We start from the raw sequence: 22771 nt of genomic DNA, 5'->3' as shown, positions 1-22771 counted from the left end.
CAAAACGTCCTAGAGATGCTGCCTGGCCTGCTGTGTTCACCAGCAACTTTTATGTGTGTTGCCTGAAATTCCAGCATCTGCAGATTTCCTCGTGTTTGCATTATACACACCAATGAAGTGATTGACTGATTAATGGAAGTGTTGACTGAGGTTTAAGTATTAACCACAGCACAGGGAGAAATCTTGATTCTTTCTATGGTGATGTCAAATCTTTTATATGACTGATAAGTTGATTGTGTTTGCACAGCAAAGTATAAAATGCAAATAAATGGAGTTGCTCTGAGACCTTTGTCAATGTTGGTAAATAAGCTTTTGTGAAGGAATTTGTGAAATAAAAGGTCATAATGGGAAGAAAATTGAATGATTGTTGTAGACCTATCACACCACATATGACACATGCCAAGTAAGTTGAAAAGTGTAGAGGGAGCCAGAATAGCTGATAAAATAATGTGATGCACAGAATGAATTTCTATTGTTGTAGGAGCTGAAACCTTTCTAGACTTGATTCTGTGTAATATATGATCAGTGCAGTATAAAAATTAAACTAAAGCTAATGGTATAGGTAATAGGTATTTGTTTTTAAATTGGTTAGCACAAAATTAGATGCCTGTTCAGGTTTATTGACACATCATCATCATTATGTGCCATATTATATGATGTAGGTGATCGTGGGCTCATGACCATGATTGCTCCTGGCTAATTTTTCAACAGAAGTGGTTGCCATTCCCCTTTTCTGGTCAGTGCCTTTACCCCAGCCACTATCAATACTCTTCTGAGATTGTCTGCCTGGCATCAGTGATCACATAACCAGGACTTTTGATATGCACCAGTTGCTCATGTGACCATCCACCATCTGCTCCTATGGCTTCATGTGACCCTGATTAGGGGGGCAAAGCAGGTGCTACATCATGCCCAAGGGTGACCCGCAGGCTAGTGGAAGGAAGGAGAGCCTTGCACCTCCTTTGGGAGAGATGTATCTCTACCTCACCACCCAATATTGAGAAATAATAAAAATAAATAAAAATAAATGTTGAAAATTGTATTTAAATGCATTCTCCAAGCATCAAAAACTAGTTATGTTTGTTTCTGTTGGTCACTGTAGTTTTGATTGATACAGTATAGACATTTTATAAGATAAAACTTTATTCACCCAAAGGAAATTATTGTTGCAAAGTTGATCAGTTAGAAATATATGCTTTAAAATACAAAATGTGAGCATTGAGGTATGAAAAAGAATACAAAATGTGTATTAAAAAGTAATAATGCAAAATACAAATATGTACAATGAAACCATATACTTATATACTTAAGGAGGAGTTGTAGAGTCTTATAGCCACAGGGAGAAAGGATGTATTATAAGTATCAGGGCATTAACTTTTTTTTACACAATTCTTCTTTGAACACAGTACGTATTTTAACAGAATGGCAATACTTCAAAAAATAACGCTGCTGCAACAAAAAATAGACTGTTATAACATTGTAAACTCTTGAATATGATGGCAATGTCTGTTGTGAGGTTTAAGTTGCTAAGTTACACACATCAATGCATAGATGTGTGCAAATTGAAAGCGAAATATCTTCTGAAATGCTGGCTTGTAACTGCTGAAGGTTATTGTAAATCTTACTGAACATTTGTGTTCAGCTAAGGTTGTTTCTTTTAAGCAAGACTAACCAAGATAGTCAAAAAGATTATATGTTTAACCAAAGGTTTATCATTTCCTTCACCAATACACATTACCAAGGTTCATTCAAATAATGTTGCAGTTGAAACAATGCAGCCATGAAGTTTGATTTTGTATTGCTTTGAAATAAAAACTGGCTGCTCAGAGAAGCAGTACACAAAATGCTGATAAGAAAAGAGAGTTTCTGACTTATCAATTATTACTCTGTTAATCATTTTAAGTTTTCACACAGGAACATCTACTTTCAGAAAGATTTTTAAAAATTCTTCCTTAATTCCAAATAATCTAACATAATGGTGAAAGATGGCCTCCATTTACTCCATTTGGAGTCACATGGGACTGGTTTTCTATAATCTGCTCTGCATTTACACAAACATAGTACAATCGCTACTTCCTCAGAGATTCTTCACACTGGGAACAAGCGATAATCTAAGGTGCTACAATTCACAGTCAACAGTTATTCCATAATCAATGTGTGTGTAGAACAAAATACTGATGCACTCACATAACACACACATGCACATAAAACATAGTTTTACTGGCGATATTTATAGTCTGTAATTTAATCTCTGAGTTTTGATGACTATTGACTGTCCAGTGTTATGATAGTCTACGTCAACCCTTTTGTGTTCATATTAATTACTCATGCATTGCTGACAGGAGCAAATAAACAAATTTGTTTTTTCCCCCAGTTCACTATCACATTTCCTTGACATCCCCGGTCTCACCCTATCAGAGTTATCCCCATTTCCCTGTCCATATCTCCCCCATTGTCTCTGCAACTTACCTCTAACTTTGTTTTCTTTCTTTCTCAGTTCTAACAAAACAGCCAGGCCTTAACATTAACTGTTTTGTCATTCCATAGATGCAAACTGGCTTGCCAAGTATTTTGAGCTTTTTCTGTTTTCCCTTCAGATGTCCAGCATCAATAGTTTTTTAAAAACTTTTGGTATGTTCTGAGTTTTGTTTAAAAAAAACAGAGGTGGCTTTCTTACATACAGAATGGCTCCATTGCCTCACTGCAGATATATTTATTTATGAAATTTATATTCCCCAATGCCATTCCATAAAGAGTTGGTATTTAGTGATAACATTATTATAAGGATATAGATTATCTTTTGCGAAATACTTCAAAGAAGCCACCATTAGAATCATGAGTCCTTAACAAATCTCTGGCTTCAAAAATGAAAGATAACAGGAAGCTCTAAAATCATATTTTTAAACATCTCTCCTGTCATGAAATTCTTCACAAGCGGAAAGTTGATGACTGTTGGGGGAAAAAGACATTCCAAAAGGCATCACAAACGTTGAAGTATTTTGAAGTGTCTCTTCACTTCATTTCAGTAAAGCAATTCTTTAGAGTTGAGCATGACTTGATTTTCAACTGTTTCTGTGGGCTCCAATGTGGCTGGTCAGGCTAATGTGGGGTTAACAGTCTCATCCACGGAAGGGGCAGGAGGTGTAGTTAAATTATGCTTTCCTTCCACAATTTTAGTACATCCTATGTTGACAAGGCTGCAGCTGCACAGTATATTTCCAGATACATCTTTTCAATTTTGTGAGGTTACAGGTAAAGGAGTCCCATGAGTCCTTGCTGCTATGCTTTGAGGTGCCTGCCCTGGGTTACCAAGTTGCTTCATCACCAAAGTATACAGAGGGATGTTGCTCAGCCTGCCACAATTTAGTGCTAACTTTAAGGTATTGATCTTCAAATATTCTTTTTCTCAATGGCCAAGGGCTGTGATACCAAACTGAGGCCATGGTAAATTTCATCACCAATGTTTTCCAGCAGAGGTGATCTACAAGCATGGAAAATGTTTGTAACTTTATTGTTGATGAGTGGAGTTGTATAGCAAAGGCAAGTTGGGAGAGGACCTTTTGCTGGTTGTTTGTTGAAAGGTAACATGGGAACTGGGACTCCACAGATGGATGGGTATGGCAAATATCATCTTTGAATTATAAGCAGTCAGCAATGTCCTTTAAGCAGCATCAGGCTGAGCATCTGCATCTGTCCATTTTCCTCATTCCTTTCTTTCTCCAGAGCCAGATGGTTTACAATTAGAATTTTTGATGGTGAGCCAGATGCTAATCCATGTGGATTTCTGAATAATTGGATTATGGATTATCAGAGTTGTACTGCAATAATGAAAGATTGCGTAGTGAACTGGAGTGAAATTTACAGAGGAGCTCCCTTGTGTCCTTAATAAGGCCATTACTTTCTTTTGTTTATATAACTGATTTGGACTAGTATGGGCAGGCACAATTTCTAAATTTGCAGATGTCATGAGATTTAAATGAGTGGATACATTGTATATGAAATTCAGTGGTGAGAAATATGAATTACTACTTCTTGGTAGGAAAGAACGAGAATGGGGCATAAGATAAGAGAGATCTGGGATCCGTGTACAAAGTTTGTTACAAATGGACGGGCGGGTTAAGAAACTGATACGAAAATCATACAGGAATCAAGTGCTTTACAAGCAGAGGCATAGAGAACAAGAGTAAGAAAGATTAAATTAATCTTTATAAAACACTTTCAATTACAACTAAACTATTGTGTCCAGTTCTGGGTGCCATACTTTAGAGAAGATATTCAGCTTTTGGAAAAGGTGCAGAAATGTTTTACCCATGGAATGGTAGATTTTAATTGTATGAATAGACTGAAGATATTGTTCTCCTTTCAGTGGGTGATCAGTAAGGGAATAATGAACACAACTTAAGTTTTAAGATAGCTGTAGATAAGGGTAAGTATGGACCTTCTGGAAGGATGTTAAATTGGAGCAGGGCAAATTACAATAGCATTAGGCAGAAACTAGGGAGAGTTAATTGGGAACAGCTGGTTTAGGACAAGACCTTGTCCAACATATGGAGAGTGTTTAAAGACTAACTGCACAGAGTACAGGATGGGTATGTTCCATTCAGAAGGAAGGACAAGAATAGCAATGTAAGAGAACCTTGGATGTCGAGAGAAGTGATGAATTTAGTCAAGAAGTAAAAGGGAGAGTATGTAAAACTTAAGAGCCCTTGAGGATTATAAGGAAGCCAGAAAAGATCTCAAGAAGGGAATTAGGAAAGTCGGGAAGGGCCATGAAAAGTCCTTGGCAAGTGGGATTAAAGCATTCTTTACACACCTCATCAAAAGCAAGAGGGTAATTAGGGAGAGAGTAGAACCACTCAAGGATTAAAGGAGAAACGGTGTTTGGATGCAGAAGATGTGAGTGAGGTCCTTTATGTCAGTTCTTTACATCAGCATTTACCAAGGAAAAGGATGTGGAGGATAGGGAGATCAGTGCAGAGCATATTATTATCTGAGGCTATTTAGAAGAAAAGAAGGAGGTTATGTTGGGTCTCTTAAAGAGCAATAAGGTGGATTAGCCCTTCAGGACCTGATGGGATATAGCCCAGTTTATTGAGAGAGGCAAGAGAAGAGAATGGTGTGGCCTTGACCAATATCTTCATATCCTTTCTAGCCACAAGCGAGGTCCTGGAGGACTGGTGAGTAGCTAATGTTGTTCCCTTATTCAAGAAGGGAACCAGGGATTATCCTGGAAAGTATAGACCAATAGGTCTTACATCAGTGGTAGTGAAGTTACTGGAGAGAGTCCTTGGGGATAGAATTTATGAGCATTTACAAAACCATGGCCTAATCAGGGGGAGCCAGCATAGCTTTGTGCGCGGCAAGTCATACCTACTAACAATTCAGCTTTTTCATGAACTGACGAGAGCAATTGATGAAGGTAGAGTTGTGCATGTTGTTGATGTGAATTTTAGAAAGGCTTTTTGCGAGGTCTCTCGTGGGAGGCTCATGCAGAAGATTAAAATGCGTGGGATCCATGGAGAACTGGTTGTATGAATTCAGCACTGGTTTGCCCATAGAGGACACAGGGTAGTGGTTGAAGGGACTTACTCTAGCTGGAGGTCTGTGATTAGTGGGATTCCACAGGCACCTGTACTGGGACCTCTGCTTTTTGTGATATCTACACTTTCATCTAGGTCACTTATATATAAGTGGGTAGGTGAGTTTGCAAATGGGCGAGTTCTGAAGATGACATCCTGCTCACTTAAGGAACGTGAAGTGTCTTCCATAGCCTCTCCTTTCCAGGTGTAGTGATCGCCGCAGGACTGCTGTTTGGCTTGCCATGCAGGAGGCCACTCACATATGGCTTCTCCTACACTACTGTGCCCATAGCAATGCATTCATATGGCATCCTGTTCTTAGTGAATTTGCTATGTCATGGTGCGACTGAGTGTCCAGCGGTGTAACTGGGCGAGCAGCCTTGGCTCATTAGCCTTGGTTGGCAGCCAGCCAAGAAGAAGGACAATGCCGATTCCAAAGCCGGGTAGGTGGGACTCATTAACCTTGCCAGGCAGTCTGTCTAGAAGGAAAACTCCAATGCTCAACCTACAGCCTTGTGGTCGCTGCAGCTCGCTGTGCTATTGTGGAACGTCCCCGGCCTAAAGAGTGGAATCGGTCCAGATACACCGATCCTCACTATAAACCAATGCAGCACAGGCGGGAAGAGAAGTCCTACAGTGATGGGGTTCCCACCTGATCTTTGCAGTGAAGAACCAGTCATCATCATCAAGTTTGCAGATGATACAAGATTGGTGTTATTAGAGCAGAAGACTGGCAAAAAATACTTCAGGATATAGATCAGCTACAGATATGGGCAGAGAAATAGCAGGTGGAATTTAACACTAACAAATGTGAAGTGTTGCATCTTGGTAGGTCAAAAGTAAAGAGACACTACACTCTTAAAGGCAAAACCCCTAACAATGTTGTTGAACAGAGGGATCTTGGGATCCAAGTTCATAGCTCCCTGAAAATGGCTTCAGAGGTTGACAGTGTGGTTAAGAAGGCATATGTCTTGCCTTCATTAGTCGAGACACTGAATTCAAAAGTCAGAAACTTCACAAATTTATAAATGTCCAGTTAGGCCTCATCTGGAGTACTGCATGCAGTTTCTGGTAACCCCATTATAGGGAGGATGTTGAGGCTTTGGAGAGGGTGCCAAAGAGGTTTACCAGATGCAGCCTGGATTAGAAGGCATGTGCTATAACGAGAGGTTGGACAAACTTGGATGGAGGCTGGGAGATCTGATAGAGATTTATAAGATTATGAGAGGCATAGATGGAGTATATAGACAATATATTTTTCCCAGGGCTAAAATGACTAATACCAGAGGGCATGCATTTAAGATGAGGGGAAATTATTTACACTTATTTACACAGAGAGTGGTGGGTGCCTGGAATATGCTGCCTGGAGTAGTGGTTGAGACAGAAACATTAGAGGTGAGATGTTTAGATAGGCACATGAATGTGAGGAAACTGGAAGGATATGGACATTGTGTAGGCAGGGGGAATTAGTTATGTTGCCTATTTGATTATTAATTTAATTGGATTGGCACATCATTTGGGCCAAAGGGCCTGTTCTTGTGCTGTACTGTTCTATGCTCTGTGTACATTGAAACATACAGTGAGACAACAACCAACACAATCCAAGGAGGTGTTGGGGGCAGCTCGTAAGTGTCACTGTGCTAACCACTGCCAACATAGTATGCCCACAATTTACTAACCCATACTAACCGGCCCCCTCGGCCTGAGTTGACGTAGCAAAGTACTAACCCATACATATTTGGAATGTGGGAGGAAACCAGTGCATCCAGAAGAAACCTATGCAGTCATGGGGAGAACATACAAAGTCTGTGTCAACAGCTGCAGGAATTGAGCCCCAATCACTGGCATTATAAAGCTTTATACTGGCTGCTGCACTATTGTGCTGCAATAAATATCGGCAATACCTGTGTTTCTTCAAAATAGAGATTTTTACATTAGTCTAAGAGAGTCAATGGTATGTTGGTTTAATGTCCAGGCAGAAAGCAACACTTTCAATGGTGTAACTACATTCTTTACACCAGGATATTGACGAAATAGGCAGCAAAATACTGCAACTGGTAGAGCTATGACCTCACAGTTCTGGAGATTCAGGTTCAATCAAGGTCTCCATTGGTGTCTGTATAGAGTTTTTGCTCTGTACCACTGCATGAGTTTCCTCCAGGTGCACCGGTTTCCTCCCCTGTCCTGTCCCCAAGACATGCAGATAGATGTGCAAATTGACCACTGTAAATGACACCTTTTGTACAAATGACTGATGGAATCTGGATTGTTCATGGAAATATGAGGAAAACAAAATAGATGAATACTTGATGGGGGAGGGAAGGTGGGATTGCCTGTCTTTCTGCAGTATGATCCCTTGACTTTATAAATCCTCATACTGAAATTACCTGAAAGTGCTGCCAGTGAAGCCATGGCTGATACCACGACAGTGGTTGAGTTTGATGTTCTTAAAAATGTGTATTAAAAGATAATGACCTAGAAATTAAAGTATGCTTGAAAAGCCATATTAGAACAGTAGTATGCCTGCACTGGATTTGTGTGAAGCTCCTTTCTGGCAACCTCACACAAGAGTTCCTGCGGATGCCAGATATCCAGAGTAACGCACACAAAATGCTGAAGGAACTCTTTGGGGCAGGCAGCATCTATGGAGGGCAATAAACAGTCAGTTTCAGGCAGAGACCCTTCATCAGGACAGGAAAGGAAAAAGCCAGAATGAAAAGGTGGGGGAAGTGAAGGAATTCAAGTTGGTAGCAGGTGATAGGTGGAGCCAGATGAGGGGGAAAGAAGGTAAGTGGGGGAGGGGGATGAAGAGAGAAGCTGGGAAGTGATAGGAGGAGACGGTAAAGGGCGAAGAAGGAGGAATCTGATTGAAGGGGACAATGGGCCATGGGAGAAAGGAAGAAGGAGGTGCACTAGTGGGTAGTGATAGGCAGGAGAAGAGAAGAGGAGAGAGGGGAGCCAGAATGTGGAATGGAAAAAGAGAGCAGGGGTGGGAAAGAAATAACCAGAAGTTAGAGAAATCAATGTTCAAAAAGCCCAAGACATTGTGTTGAGCAGATTAAGCCAGCACAAGGAAATCTGTACAAAAGCCGTTCCTCTTCAAGCTCCCACCGTTGGGTGAGAAGACCATCAAAGTCAGAGAGTAGTGAAGAAAGAATGAACTGTTGTAGAAACTCCATAGGTGGATGAGGATCTGTGAGGTGGAAAATGGATTGTTGACCTTTCGGGTTAAGATCCTGTGTGGTGAAATAGAGCAGATTGGAAACCTGGCATTGAATATGCTGATGATGTCAGCAAAGTACAGTATGCAGATGAGAAATGGCAGATAAAAGGGATTAATTCTTAGGAGACAATAGAGATAACAGTGCAGAAGTGAAAGTAGACCCTACTGGAGAATAGAGCCTAACTACAACCAGGTAACATTTGTTTTGATGCAAGGAAACTAAGGGAAATTAAAAGACAATTACTGTTTAAAAATGGCAAAATGTCCATTTTGTAAAGCCTTTTACCTTAAGGTAACCAACTGTAAATCCTAACGGAAAGATTGCTATATTTTTTCTCTGTATATAGATGGCATGTTCAAAAAATAAACTGGATGGATTGCAGCTGTTGATTTGTAATATTAAATTCATTTTATCTTGCAGCTGACAGCGAAATCTCTAATTGCACAGTTTATTAAGGTATAATGCATTAAGGTTTTAAGTAGTTTAGGTTTCTTTATTTTACTCTGCAATTTTGAAGGATCTAATATGTTATTCTATTTTTGCATGTTGTACCTTGTACAAATTGAGTCACTTCTTTTTTGAATGAAGCAGAGAAACAAGTTGAACTATTAATGAACTCTTTGTTGGGTGATTTCATGACCTTCATTGAGTGTAAGGCAAGTTCCTGATCTTCCAATACTTATAATTATCTGACTTCCACAATTGTCTGGGGTGTGGACTTTCAGAGAATCTGTCTGTGAGGGAGAAAAATCTATGTATCTCAAAGATGAGAAAATCTGCAATGCTGGAGATCAAAGCATACACACAAAATGCTGGAGGAATCCAGCAGGATTCCTGCAGCATCTATGGAAAAGAGTAAGCAGTCGACATTTCAGGCTGAGACCCTTCTTCAGGACTGGAAAGGAAGGGGAAAATTCAGAGTGAGAAGATGGTGGAAGGGGAGGAAGAAGTACAAGGTGGCAATAGGTAGGAGAAACCAGGGAGGGGGAAGTGTGATATAAAGAGCTGGGAAGTTGATTGGTGAAAGAGATAAAGGACTGGAGGAGGGGTATTCTGATCGGAGAGGATAGAAGACACGTGGAAGAAAGGGAAGGGGGTGGAGCATCAGAGGGAGGTAATGAGCAGGTAAGGAGATAAGGTGAGAGAGGGGAGCAGGAATGGGGAATGGTGAAGGAGAGGGGAAGGGCAACTACCGGAAGTTTGAGAAATCGATGTTTATACCATCAGGTTAGAGGCTACCTAGACAGAATATAATGTGTTGCTCCTCCAACCTGAGTGGCCTCGTGGAGGCAGTAGAGGAAGCCATGGGCTGACATGTTGGAATGGTAATGGGAAGTGGAATTGAAATGAGTGGCTACCAGGAGATCCTGCTTTTTCTGGTGCTCGGCAAAGTGTCATCAAATCTGGAAGGACTGTTTAGGGCCCTGATTGGTAGTGTGGGAGGAGGTAGAGGTAAGTGTGCCACTTGTTCTGCTTGCAAGGGTAAGTACCAAGAGGAAGATCAGTGGGGAGAGACAAGTGGACAAGAGAGTCACGTAGGGAGCGATCCCTGGGGAAAGTGGGGTTGGGGGTAGAGGAAAGATGTGCTTGGTAGTGGAATGCCATTGGAGATGGTGGAAGTGACGGAGAATTATGTGCTGGACGTGGATGCTGGTGGAATGGCAGGGGAGGACAAGAGGAACCCTATCACTGGTGGGGTAGTGGGAGGAGGGTGTGAAGACAGACGTGCACAAAATGAAAGGGACGTTGGTGAGGACAGTGTTGATGGTGGAAGAAGGGAAGCCCCTTTCATTGAAGAAGGAGGACATCTCATTAGTTCTGGAATAAAAGCCCCATTCCGAGAGCAGATGTGGCAGAGACAGAACAACTGAGAGAAGGGAATGACATCTTTACAAGTGACAGGGTGGGAAGAGGTATCATTCAGATAGTTGTGAGAATCAGTGGGTTTAGAAAAGATATCAGTAGGTAGACTGTACCCAGAGATAGAAACAGAGAGATCAAGAAAGAGGAGGAAGGTTTTGGAAATAGACCAGATAAATTTGAGGGCAGGGTGGAAGTTGGAGATAAGGTTGATGAAGTCAATCTCAGCATGAGTGCAGGAAGCAGCACCAATGTAGCGTAGGAAGAACTGAGGAGCGATACCGGCGTAGGCTTGGAACATGGTCTGTTCCGCATAGACAACAAAAAGGGAGGCATAGCTGGGACCCATGCAAGTGCACGTGGCTACACTTTTGGTATGGAGGAAGGGGGAGAGGCTGAAGGAGAAATTAAGACTGAGAATAACTTCTGCAGATGGAGGAGAGTAGTGGTGGAGGGGAACTGTTTGAGTCTGTTGTCATGTATTTCAGTTTTAAATGACTATCCTCTTAATATTCTGTTCTTTATTTACAACTCTCACACTTGTGAAGAAAAGCACAACATCTATCTTGCCATGCCTCCTGAGGATCTTGTACATTTCAATAAAATCATGAAATCTTCTAAACTGCAAAGAATACCTCACCCCACCTATTTAGCCTGTTTTGAAATGACAATGCTCTCATCCCAGAAGATGACCTGGTGAAGCTCTTTGGACTGCCTCCAATGTTACTACATCCTTTCTTAAATAAGGAGACCAAATCTGTGTGTGCAATATTCCAGGGGTGACCTCAAAAATACCCATACAATTGGAACAAAACTTCATATTTATCTTTGCAATAAAGGTTAAAATGCCTTCTAGCCTATTTTCATTTTTCTCCATTGGCCTGCTAACTTCTTGTGATTCATGTACATGAACACCAAGATCCCCCTGTACTTCAATGATCAGCAATCTTTTTCCATTTAGATAATAATCTGCCCTTTGATTCCTGGTACTGAAATTCATGACCTCACACTCTCTGACAGCAAATTCCATTTGCAAAGTTTTCACCCATTCATTCAATATATATCCCATTGTAGAGTCACAACATCCTCATTATAATTTGCTCTTTTACCCACTTCCCTGTCATTGACAAATTTCAATACATTACATTTTGTCTCCTTCTTTCAGGTTTTAATATAAATAGTAAATAACTGAGACAAACTAGTCTCCACCAATTACATCCATCTAATCCGGGAGAAAAAAAAATCCGTTTATTCCAACTTTGTTTTCTGTGTGATAACGATTTTCAGTCTATGTTAGCAGCCTTCCTCCAATACCATGAGCTCTTTACTTGTGGACATAGACTGAGCTGTTAATTTGACAATCAAATGAAACAACCTTCCTCCAGATCACGGTGCACCTACACAACATGTATCACACACAGCACATAAACCAAGATATTATACTATAAATAAGTTAATCAAATATAATTCAAAATACATGTAGTAAAGTGCAGCACAAGTAAACAGTACAATAAACAGCTCACTGTCCTCATGATGAGACCTCAGTTGTGGCAGCCTAATGGAAGAAACTGCTACCTAGTTTGGTATTCCTAGTTCTGATGTTTCTTACCTTCTTCCTGACAGTAGTAGGTCAAGGAGATTCTGGGGTAGGTGGTAGGGATCCTCAACAATGCCTTGAGCCCTATGTCTGCAATGCCCCTGGTAAATGTCACAAATAGAGGGGAAGGAAACTCCATTGACCCTCTAGGTGGCTTTTACTATCCTCTGCAGTCCGATGCTTTGCAGCTTCTATGCCACACAATGAGGCAGCCAGGCAGGAAACTTTTGATGGTGGTCCTGTAGAAAGGTGTTATAGTGAGGGTGGGGAGCCTTGCATGCCTCAACCTCCTCAGAAAGTGTAGACATTGCTGTGCTTTCTTGACTAGTGAGGAGTTGTGTGGGTCCAGGTTAGATTGTCTGTTATGTGTGCAACAAGGAACTTAGTGCTCTTCACTCTCTCCACGGCTGAGCCATTGATTTGCAATGGACAGTGGTCGACCTGTGTCTTTCTGAAGTCCACAATCATTTCTTTTATCTTGTCCATATTGAGACTCAGGTTGTTATTCTCGCACCACTTGATAAGCCTCTTTGCCCACTCACTGTATGCTGGCTCATCATTGTTGCTGATGAGGCCAACCATCATTGTATCATCAGTGAACTTGATGATGCAGTTTGAACTGGATTTGGCAGTGCAGTCATGTGTCAGCAGCGTGAACAGCAGCAGCCTGACCACACAACCTGGGGGACATCAGTGCTCAGCGTGATGGAACTTAAGATATTGTTGCCAATTCAGACTGACTGGGGTATTTCAATTAACAAGTCGAAGATCTGGTTACAGAGAGGAGTATTGAGTCTCAATGAGGACAGTTTACCCACCAGCCTCTGAGGGATGATTGCATTAAATGTTGAGCTGGTTGATAAACAACACCCTGGCGTACAAGACATCGTTTTCTCGGTGGGACAGGACAGAGTGGCAGGCCGTGGCTATGGCATCATCAGTGGATCAGTTTGAGCAGTAGGCCAACTAGAAAGGGCCCAATGTAGCTGGAAGGTGGCATTTTATATGATCCATTACCAGGCGCTCCATGCACTTCATTGTTGTTGAAGTCAGTGCCACTTGGGCCCTAGAATGATGGTAGCTGCCTTGAAGCCTACAAGAACAGTGGACTGTTTCAGAAATATATTAAAGATGTCTGTTAAGATCTTAGTTAGCCTGGTTGCACAGTCCTTCAGTACCTGACCAGCTATGTTGTCTGGTCTTGCAGCTTTGTATAGGTTTACTCTGATTTGGGTACTCCTCATCTTGGTTGCAGCCAGACGGTGTGCCTGTTCTTCAGGAAGAGGTGGCGGGGGGGGGGGGGGGGGTGGTTCTTTCCTCAATGTCATATCATTCAATTGGTCAAATCATTCATAGAATGCATTCAGCCTATCAGGAAGGGGGGCATTGCTGTCATTGTCGCGCAGGGTGGACTTGTAATCGGATATGGTTTGTATACCTTGCCACATGCAGCGCATGTTCCTGGTATTACAAAGTGTCTGTGGGTTTTCTGTGCATTATCACACTTAACCTTCCTGATGGCATGGGAGAGTGCATTTTTTGCTGACCTAAGAGTCAATTTGTCCCCCAATCTGAAGCAACGTCCTGATCCCAAAGCAGTGCATGAACCTCTGCAGACAGCCATGGTTTCCGGTTTGCCCTAGCAGTGTGGTGTTTAATCAGGGTAATCAATCTGTATATTCATCAATGTTGATGTGATGCTCAGAGGTAGCCTCCCTAAATATACTCCAGTACATGCTTTCAAAGCACTCCTGCAGCACTGAGGTGGCACTTCCCAGCCAGGTTCTGATTGCTTCTGTTTAGCTCTCTTTAATACTCTGTTGACTCTGGGATACGTGAATGGGCCTCTCAGGACTCACTGCTGCTAAAACAACCTCCAAAGTGTATAGAATGTTAAATGATTGACAGGACAAGCCTTTTCCAGCTGACCAAATGTTTCTTTGGATGTAGAGCATAGAATAGTACAGGAGATTGAGCTACCATGTTATGCCAACCTTTTAACCTACTCCGAGATCAATCTAACGTACCTAAAATCAGTCAAACAATCTTCCCTCCCACATAGCCCTCCATTTTTCTTTCATCCATATGCCTATCTAAGAGTCTCTTAATGGCCCTAATGTATCGCTTCTACTACCATTCCTGACAGCACGTTACATACACCAACCACTCTATGTGAGTAAAAAAAAGTATAACCTCTGACATCCCTGTGCCCCCCCCCCCCAAATCTCGGCCCAAAATGTCAGCTGTTTATTCATTTTCATAGTTGCTGCCTGACCTGCTGATTTCCTCCAGAATTTTAAGTGTGTTACCTTAAAGCATATCTAGTATTTTCTGCTTTCAAACAGTCCTATAATCATTTTAAACTATAAAGGAACGACAAGAGAAGGCTTGTATATGCACAGTCTCAGTAAACCGCAGTTCAGCATTCTAACATTTTGTTTCCATGGCACCCATCCACACAGATATTCATAATTCCTCATATGACAACTTTTTGGTCTAAAATTGTGAAAAAAATTGTGAAGTACTTTTAAATGTAGAAATTGCTACTCGAGAAATATAAAAAATACAACTTCAAAGGAATTTTTTTAAAACTAGGTTTTGAGGAGACCTTTAAAATTGAACAAGAACTTGTGGCAACATAGCGGCGCAGGTAGTAGAGTTACTGCCTCACAGAGTCCTGGGTTCAGTCCTGACCTTGGCAACTGTCTGTATGTATGGGGTTTACACACACTCCTGGTGACAGCATGAGATTATTCCTGTTTATTTGCACTAACCTAAAGTCCTCTCTTCATTTTCTCCCAAGTTTTTTATTTATATTTCACAGGGAGTAAATCTTATTCCGAAATACAGTATTGTTTTGCAGCTAAAGAAAAACATGGATGTTTCATGCTATTATTTGATTAATCTGCAATAAATTGTTTTATTTAATGTCTCCATTTTGTTTGAGCTGACCTTTCTGCTCCCCTTTTGAAGCTGGATAGTAAAAGGAAGTAAATTGATATTCTATTCCATTGTTCTTTATGAATTATTCACACTGAAATGATCAAGACCATAGACAATTATCTGATACAATTTCTTTAGCAAATCTCTGCCACATACTTCATCTAATGTGATATTGTACACCGTCCCATCTCCCCCCACCCCCGAAGCTTCCAAATCATATTAAATATTTATCATTTAAAATGAGTAAGTTCTTTTTCACAGTAATCTGCGATGATCTTGTTGCTTCCTTTCCTGGAGCTATATTTCAGGAGGTTACATTCTACAACCTTGCCATATTGTATCCACTGATGAGGTCTTCTGTTGGTGTCAGGCAAATTAGCATAACCTATCATCACTAAACATAGAAACAGAAGCAGGAATTGTCCAGGTGGTCCTACTATCTTGCTCTATTAGTCAATAAAATCTTGGGTCATCATTTACCTCAGTGCCACTTTCCTTCACCTTGTTTCCCATAATATCATAAAATCTGCTAGTTTTGTCTCTTGATCATACCAATTGACTGACTTGCAGAGCCATCTTGATAGTGAATTCAATAATTCTCTATTTCTGGTGAAGAAGTTTCAGTGAATGGCCATTGCCTACTTCAGTGTATGTTGTCAATCAGCAGAGGCATTATTCCTGCTTGATCAATCTTTGTCAAGACAAGACGCTTCAATCATTCTTCTAAACCAAAGAAAGTTTAGGCCATGTCTGTTCATTCTCCCTTCATTAGTTACTTTTCCCATCCCTGGAATCAATTTGTTGAGCATTTGTTGCACTCCCTCTATTGCAAATACATGATTCCTTCAGTGTGGAGGTGAGATCTGAACACATGTGATCCCACCAGGACTCAACATACTTGGAGCAAGACATCCACTTCAATAAATGCTAATGTACCAATTCTCTTCCTAATTCTGTCCCTACACATTGACCTTCAGCAATTCATATGCAAGGGCACCCAGGTTCTGAATGCCAACACTTCCCAATTTCTCACTATTTTAAATAAATTCTAATTATCAATTTTACTGCCACTGATTTTATATTTCCTGTACCCAACTGCTCTGCATGGAGTTCTTCCAAATTATTTGTATACAATTCTTTCAATAGCCCGTGTTCCACTTTACACAACTCTTATTGGCCAACAGTTATCTTAGAAGGTAACCTGAAAGGGATTTGACATTAGACCAGGTGATGTTAGAAAATGGATGACAGCAGGAATGATAGAATGAATAACCTGTCTCTGTCCTTTAACATTATTGGACTTTATGGACACACATCCAGCAGGAATATTATAATTTAGTAATAGATCTCAGAATTGTGTATTAACTGTGACCTTTTGACCCAGTAACAATGAGTCCATGTGATTTTTATAATGGCTTATAAAAAAAAAGCATAATCAGAACATTAGAAATAGGAGCATGATAAGGCCATCCAATCATTTGTGTCTACTTCCCTATTCATTAAGATTACAGCTAGTCTTTTACCTTGGTATCACTTTTCTGTATTAATTCCAAATCCCTTGATCCCCTTAATTTGAATCTATGATATTTGTTTTGAATATACTCAGCAATTTCCAAAGATTCGCTGCTCTCTAGGGGAAAAGAAATGTGTTCTATTTCAGTTCTGGGTGGCTTTTCCCTTATTTTGAGGTGGTGACCCCCGATCCTAGACACCCCAGCCAACTGTAGGACCATCCCTGCATCAACTCTGTCAACCCCTCCAAAAAAAATTGAAAGGTTTAATAACATGAACAAGACATTAAAGAGAAACTGGAAATCCTTGTAGTGCCACGGTGCCATAGCAGTCAGCACGACGCTATTGCAGCTTAGGGCTTTGGTGTTTGAAGTTCAATTCTAGAACCATCAGTAAGAAGTTTGTACATTCTCCCTAAGACTGTGTGGTTTGCCTCCGGGTGGTCCAGTTTCCTCCCACAGTCCTAAGACTTACCAGTTGGAAAGTTAATTGGTTATTGTAAATTGGCCTATGATTAGATGGAAGTCTAAAACTTAGCATTCTGACTTGCTCTTTTGCCTAGGATAGGATGAATAATGGCAGAAAGACCTTTACAAAGTGTACCGTATAGCCTACAATATAATAAGGGACTACTTATGTTTTGGTAACACGTCGATGAATGCGCTATTAGGTGCATATTGATCTGTACGTGTGTGCTAAGTTTAGTTTCTGCCAGTAAAGAACCATGAACCTTAGCTCCCATCTCCAGCGTTTTTATTAGTAGCATTGTCATGTAACCAGGCCACATACACAACACAAAGGAAGGTCAAACAACAGGAATTCTGCAGATGCTGGAAATTCAAGCAACACACATCAAAGTTGCTGGTGAACGCAGCAGGCCAGGCAGCATCTGTAGGAAGAGGTGCAGTCGACGTTTCAGGCCGAGACCCTTCGTCAGGTCAGTGACTTCTTCCAGATGCTATGTCTGCAAACCTGTTGAAATTCTTTTTATATTGTGTCTGTAAATGAGCATCTGCCTCATAAACCTTGGATTCACAAACCTCACTCCACTGAGAAAGTTTTCAAAGTATTTTCGGCAGAATTACAAGAATGTAAAGAAAGGAATACTTGACTATTGCAATTTATAATCTTTTTTATCATTACAGTTAACCTCCTATCATACACCAAAAAATAAATATTTGCAGGTTAGCTAATTGCATAGTAGGTGAGAAAGAATGGTTTTAAAATTTGTTTTTTTTAAATTATAAAACAATAATTACTTGCCTTGACATGAGTTTTTCATTATTTATAGTTCATGGATTTTCTGACCAAATATAACATTAACTACTGTAATGCCATTAACCAAATTATTAATGCTTATTTTTATCATTATTAATAAATCATATTGTGATTAATGCCATTTTATAAAGCTTGGAATCAATAATGCCTGTATGAGAGCTTTGCCAAGAAAATGTAAGTCAATCCCTTTAAATGCTGAATTTGAAAAAAAAAATTGAAAAAGAAATTGAATCCACCCCTTTCAAATGATCACTGATATTTTGTATTATTGCTTGCATACTTGCTCAAAACAAGTGCAATAAACCTCTATTAATCTAGCATCTTGGTGATGCCAGAATGGCAGATTTTCTGGACTATTGATGTGGTGTTTCTTTTATCAGCTCCACAGCCCTGTGAAAAAAATATTCACTACCTCAGTACATGTGAAAGTAGTAACAATAAATAATATTACCAATTTGCATAGTTCTCCAGCATTTCCAAAAGGTTTTCTATGTTTTCTGTCATTGTTTAGGAATCATATGCAGTATTTTAAATCTACAATATGAAATTTAGCTTGAAAACCTCTCCAGTTGTACCTGTGAAATATTTGAAAATGCTAATGTAGTTAATGTCTAAATGTGGTCTTTACACATTTTCTTCATGCATTGTTTTATAGTTTTACATCAAGAGCACTGTCAACTGGATAGACAATTTTGTGATTGTGATTTTAGGATGAGGGAAAGTTTATTGCCTTATTGACAAAATCATAAAACCCCTACTTTCACTGACAGATCCTTGTGTCTGAGAGGATTCTTGTTGTACCCAAGCTTTTATCTCCAACTTTTTTTCCTTGGAAATTCTTAAATGTACAAAAACAGTTTTAGCATGAAAGCTTAGCTTTGATTTCAGAGTTTTGGGGCTTTACTGCTTCAACAGGGTCTTGGCAGAAGCACAACAGAGCACAAATTCTTTACTGGTAAGCTAAAGGTCTTTTGGATGATGAAAGAACTCTATGATATAGTGTTTGGCAGAATTTAAAATATCATATATCAAAGAAAACACCAAGAAGTTTACATTTGATTTCTGAGAAAAGATTAAGGGAACTCTGTAAAATTAGGAACAGTGGTTGCAATTACTTTGCATTTTTCTACAAAATACCTTGGTAAATGAGAAATACTCTTGATATTATACACATCCATCCTGTGTCATTTGCCTTCTCATTGCCTTGTTACATGGGGCCTATTGTTCCTGGCTTGCCAGCCTTAGCAATACCTCATGCCAAGGTCTTGTTTGCCATCATGTCAGCATTTGGCTTTGCTCATCTGTTCACATTCCGAAGTTCATCACATCTTATTTACCATTATCAAAAGAACCCTCACTGATTTTGGTAAAAGGTGAATAAAACCACGATATCAATAGTAAAAGAACCAAAACGTGCAAAGATAAATGCATGTACTGTACTAATTTGTATTCAAAGGCATTGGGTATGATTGTAACCTCTGAGAGAATTTCATCCTCACATAAAAACATGGACTAAAATTATACTTTGATTCAGGCCTGTCAAAGTTATTTTCATGTCCGAATATGGGTTTTAGTCACCAGGCATGTTAGCAATGTGATGTGTGGGCCAATCACATGATTATACGTATTATTCGTGTGAGTAGTTTGGGCCCTATGTCTAAGAAAGGATGAAGGGTCTCGGCCTGAAATGTCAGCTATACTCTTTTCCATAGATGCTGCCTGGCCCGCCGAGTTCCTCCAGCACTTTGTGAGTGTTGCTTGGATTTCCAGCATCTGCAGATTTTCTCTTGATTAACAAGGGAGAGGCTGTGGATGTTGTGTATTTGGATTTTCAAAAGGCCTTCGATAAGGTGCCGCATATGAGGCTGCTTAATCAGATGAGAGCCCATGGAATTATAGGAAAGATATTGAAATAGGTGGAGCATTGGCTGATAGGCAGAAAACAAAGGGTGGGAATAAAGGGATCCTATTCTGATTGGTTGCCGGTTACTAGTGGTGTTCCGCAGGGGTCGGTGTTGGGGCCGCTTCTTTTTACGATGTATATCGATGATTTGGATTATGGATTAAATGGTTTTGTGGCCAAGTTTGCGGATGACACCAAGATAGGTGGAGGAGCAGGAAATGTTGAAGAAATGGAAAGGTTGCAGAGAGACTTAGTCAGTTTAGGAGAGTGGGCAAAGAAATGGCAGATGAGATACAACGTTGACAAATGCACGGTTGTACATTTTGGAAGAAGAAATAATCGGGCAGATTATTATTTAGATGGGGAGAAAATTCAAAAATCGGAAGTGCAAAGGGACTTGGGGATCCTCGTGCAGGATACCCTAAAGGTTAACCACCAAGCTGGATTGGCGGTAAGGAAAGTGAATGCTATGTTGGCATTCATTTCAAGAGGAATAGTGTATAAGAGTAAGGAGGTGTTGATAAGGCTCTATGGGGCATTAGTGAGACCTCATTTGGAATACTGTGTGCAGTTTTGGGCCCCCTATCTGAGAAAGGATATACTGATGTTGGAGAGAGTTCAGAGAAGATTTACGAGGATGATTCCTGGAATGCAGGGGCTAACATATGAGGAGTGTCTGTCGGCTCTTGGATTGTATTCATTAGAGTATAGAAGAATGAGAGGGGATCTCATAGAAATGTTTTGAATGTTGAAAGGGTTGGACAGAGTAGATGTGGAAAGGTTGTTTCCCTTGGTGAGTGAGTCCAGGACAAGAGGCCATAGTCTTAGAATTAGAGGGTACCCTGTTAAAACAGATTTGAGGAGAATTTTTTTTAGCCAGAGGGACGTGGATTTGTGGAATTCGTTGCCACATATGGCTGTGGAGGCCCGATCATCGAGGGTGTTTAAGGAGGAGATTGACAGGTATCTAATTAGTCAGGGTATCAAGGGATATGGGGAAAAAGCTGGAAATTGGAACTAGATGGGTGAATAGTTTAGCTCATGGGGGAGCTGCGGAGCAGACTCGATGGGTCAAATGGCCTACTTCTGCTCCTTTGTCTTGTCTTGTGATTAAGAAAGGATGTACTGGCATTAGAGAGGGTCCAGAAGAGGTTCACAGGAATGATCCTGGGAATGAAAGAGTTAATGTACAGTACAATGCAAAAGTCTTATTAGTTAGGGTGCCTAAGACTTTTGGAATCAAATTACCTTGCCTGGTGTCTCAGGGCTCATGTGTCTGCACCTGTGCCACCCCTAACCCAACGTTCCTTCTGTGTCACCTGTCCGGCACTCTACCTGCTGCACTCCATGCTCGCCATTCCCAGCATCCTTTGCTCTTGCCAGATTTACAAACATACTCTCCGCTCCACATTGACAAATACAGTAATGTGCGAAATTCTTAGGCACCCCAGCAATATATACAAGGGGTGATTGATAAATTCGTGGCCTAAGGTAGAAGGAGTCAATTTTAGAAAACCTACCACATTTATTTTTCTTACATTTACACACTTAGTCCAGTGGTCATGGAGCATACGGATCCCTTCTTTGTAGAAGTCGGTGTCTTGGACCTCCAGAAGTGGTCCACAGCAGGGTGATTGATAAGTTCGTGGCCTGAAGCAGAAGGAAATGAGTTATACAGCTCTCGTTACATGCACCTGCAGTTCAACTCTTTGAGTGATTATGCAGACAGTTTGAAGTTAATACCTCATCTCCTTCTACTTTAGGCCACAAACTTATCAATCACCCCCTGCTGTGGACCACTTTCTGGAGGTCCAAGATGCCGACTTATACAAAGAAGGGTCTGTATGCTCCACGACCATTGGACTAAATGTGTAAATGTAGGAAAAATAAAATTGATTCCATCTACATTAGGCCATGAACTTTTCAATCACCCCTCGTATTTCCTATAGTGGGGGAGTCTAGGACCAGTGAGCACAGCCTCAGGATAGAGGGACATCCCTTTAGAACAGAGATGAGAAGGAATTTCTTCAGCTAGAGGGTGGTGAATCTGTGGATTTAATTGCTGCAAATGGCTGTGAGGGACAAGTCATTTGGTATATTTTTGGTATATTTAAAGCAGAGGTTGATAGGTTTTCGATGAATACGTATGTCAAAGGTTATAGGATAAAGGCAGGAGAATGGGATTGAATGGTAAAGAAAATCAGCCATGATTGATTGGCCACCACACACAAGCAGTAGCAAAGCAACGACCATTTCCTTTCCCACTTATTTCAGCAAATAAGCATTCGCACCCTCAACACACCAAGCAAGCAATAGCAAAGCTCCCAAGAAAGACCATGATCTGCAGTACAACAAAAACTAAGCATTCACCCAACAATTTGTCATACCACAGGCTCTCTCTCTTTCCCTAATAAAGGAACAGAGAGGTGTCTTTCAGCAAGAGGGGAATGATAAACAAAACAACTCGCTGATTCACGGTGTTAAAGTCTGCCAAGTCACATCTGACCTACAACCAATGCAGAGAGGAAGTTAACACACCTAATGAAGGGAAGTGGTGGGTAGCAGGAATTATAACTATCACTGGGTGGAAAATATTCAGTAACGTGCATGGCCCAGTTCCTTTGACCCCTCCTTTAACCCCTCCTTTAACGAAAGCTCCTGAATTTCTCTCACTGGAATTAAAGGTTCAATGTAATCACAGATTGTTGTTCATGATGGTGGGTTAGTGCTTGCTTTATTCCTCAGTTAGATGTTGTTGTCTTCTGTGGACAATAGTTGGTGATTCATGGCTAGTGATAAAATCAAAATTGCATATTTATCCCTCTGCAGTTTTGTTTGATTGGCTAACAGTTTATCCCATTTCCCAATATAATTT

The 22771-nt window shown here is 40.6% G+C and overlaps 1 protein-coding gene across 1 annotated transcript in view; it reads left to right on the top strand.

Moving 5' to 3' along the window:
* The window catches only part of LOC140187055 (cytoplasmic phosphatidylinositol transfer protein 1-like), a 319781-nt gene that overhangs the window by 138624 nt on the left and 158386 nt on the right, over positions 1–22771 (top strand). The window lies entirely within an intron of this gene.

This window comes from Mobula birostris, chromosome 24 (assembly GCF_030028105.1).
Source record: "Mobula birostris isolate sMobBir1 chromosome 24, sMobBir1.hap1, whole genome shotgun sequence".
In the NCBI taxonomy this organism is placed as follows: domain Eukaryota; kingdom Metazoa; phylum Chordata; class Chondrichthyes; order Myliobatiformes; family Myliobatidae; genus Mobula; species Mobula birostris.
This window is presented reverse-complemented; position numbering and strand designations above follow the sequence as displayed.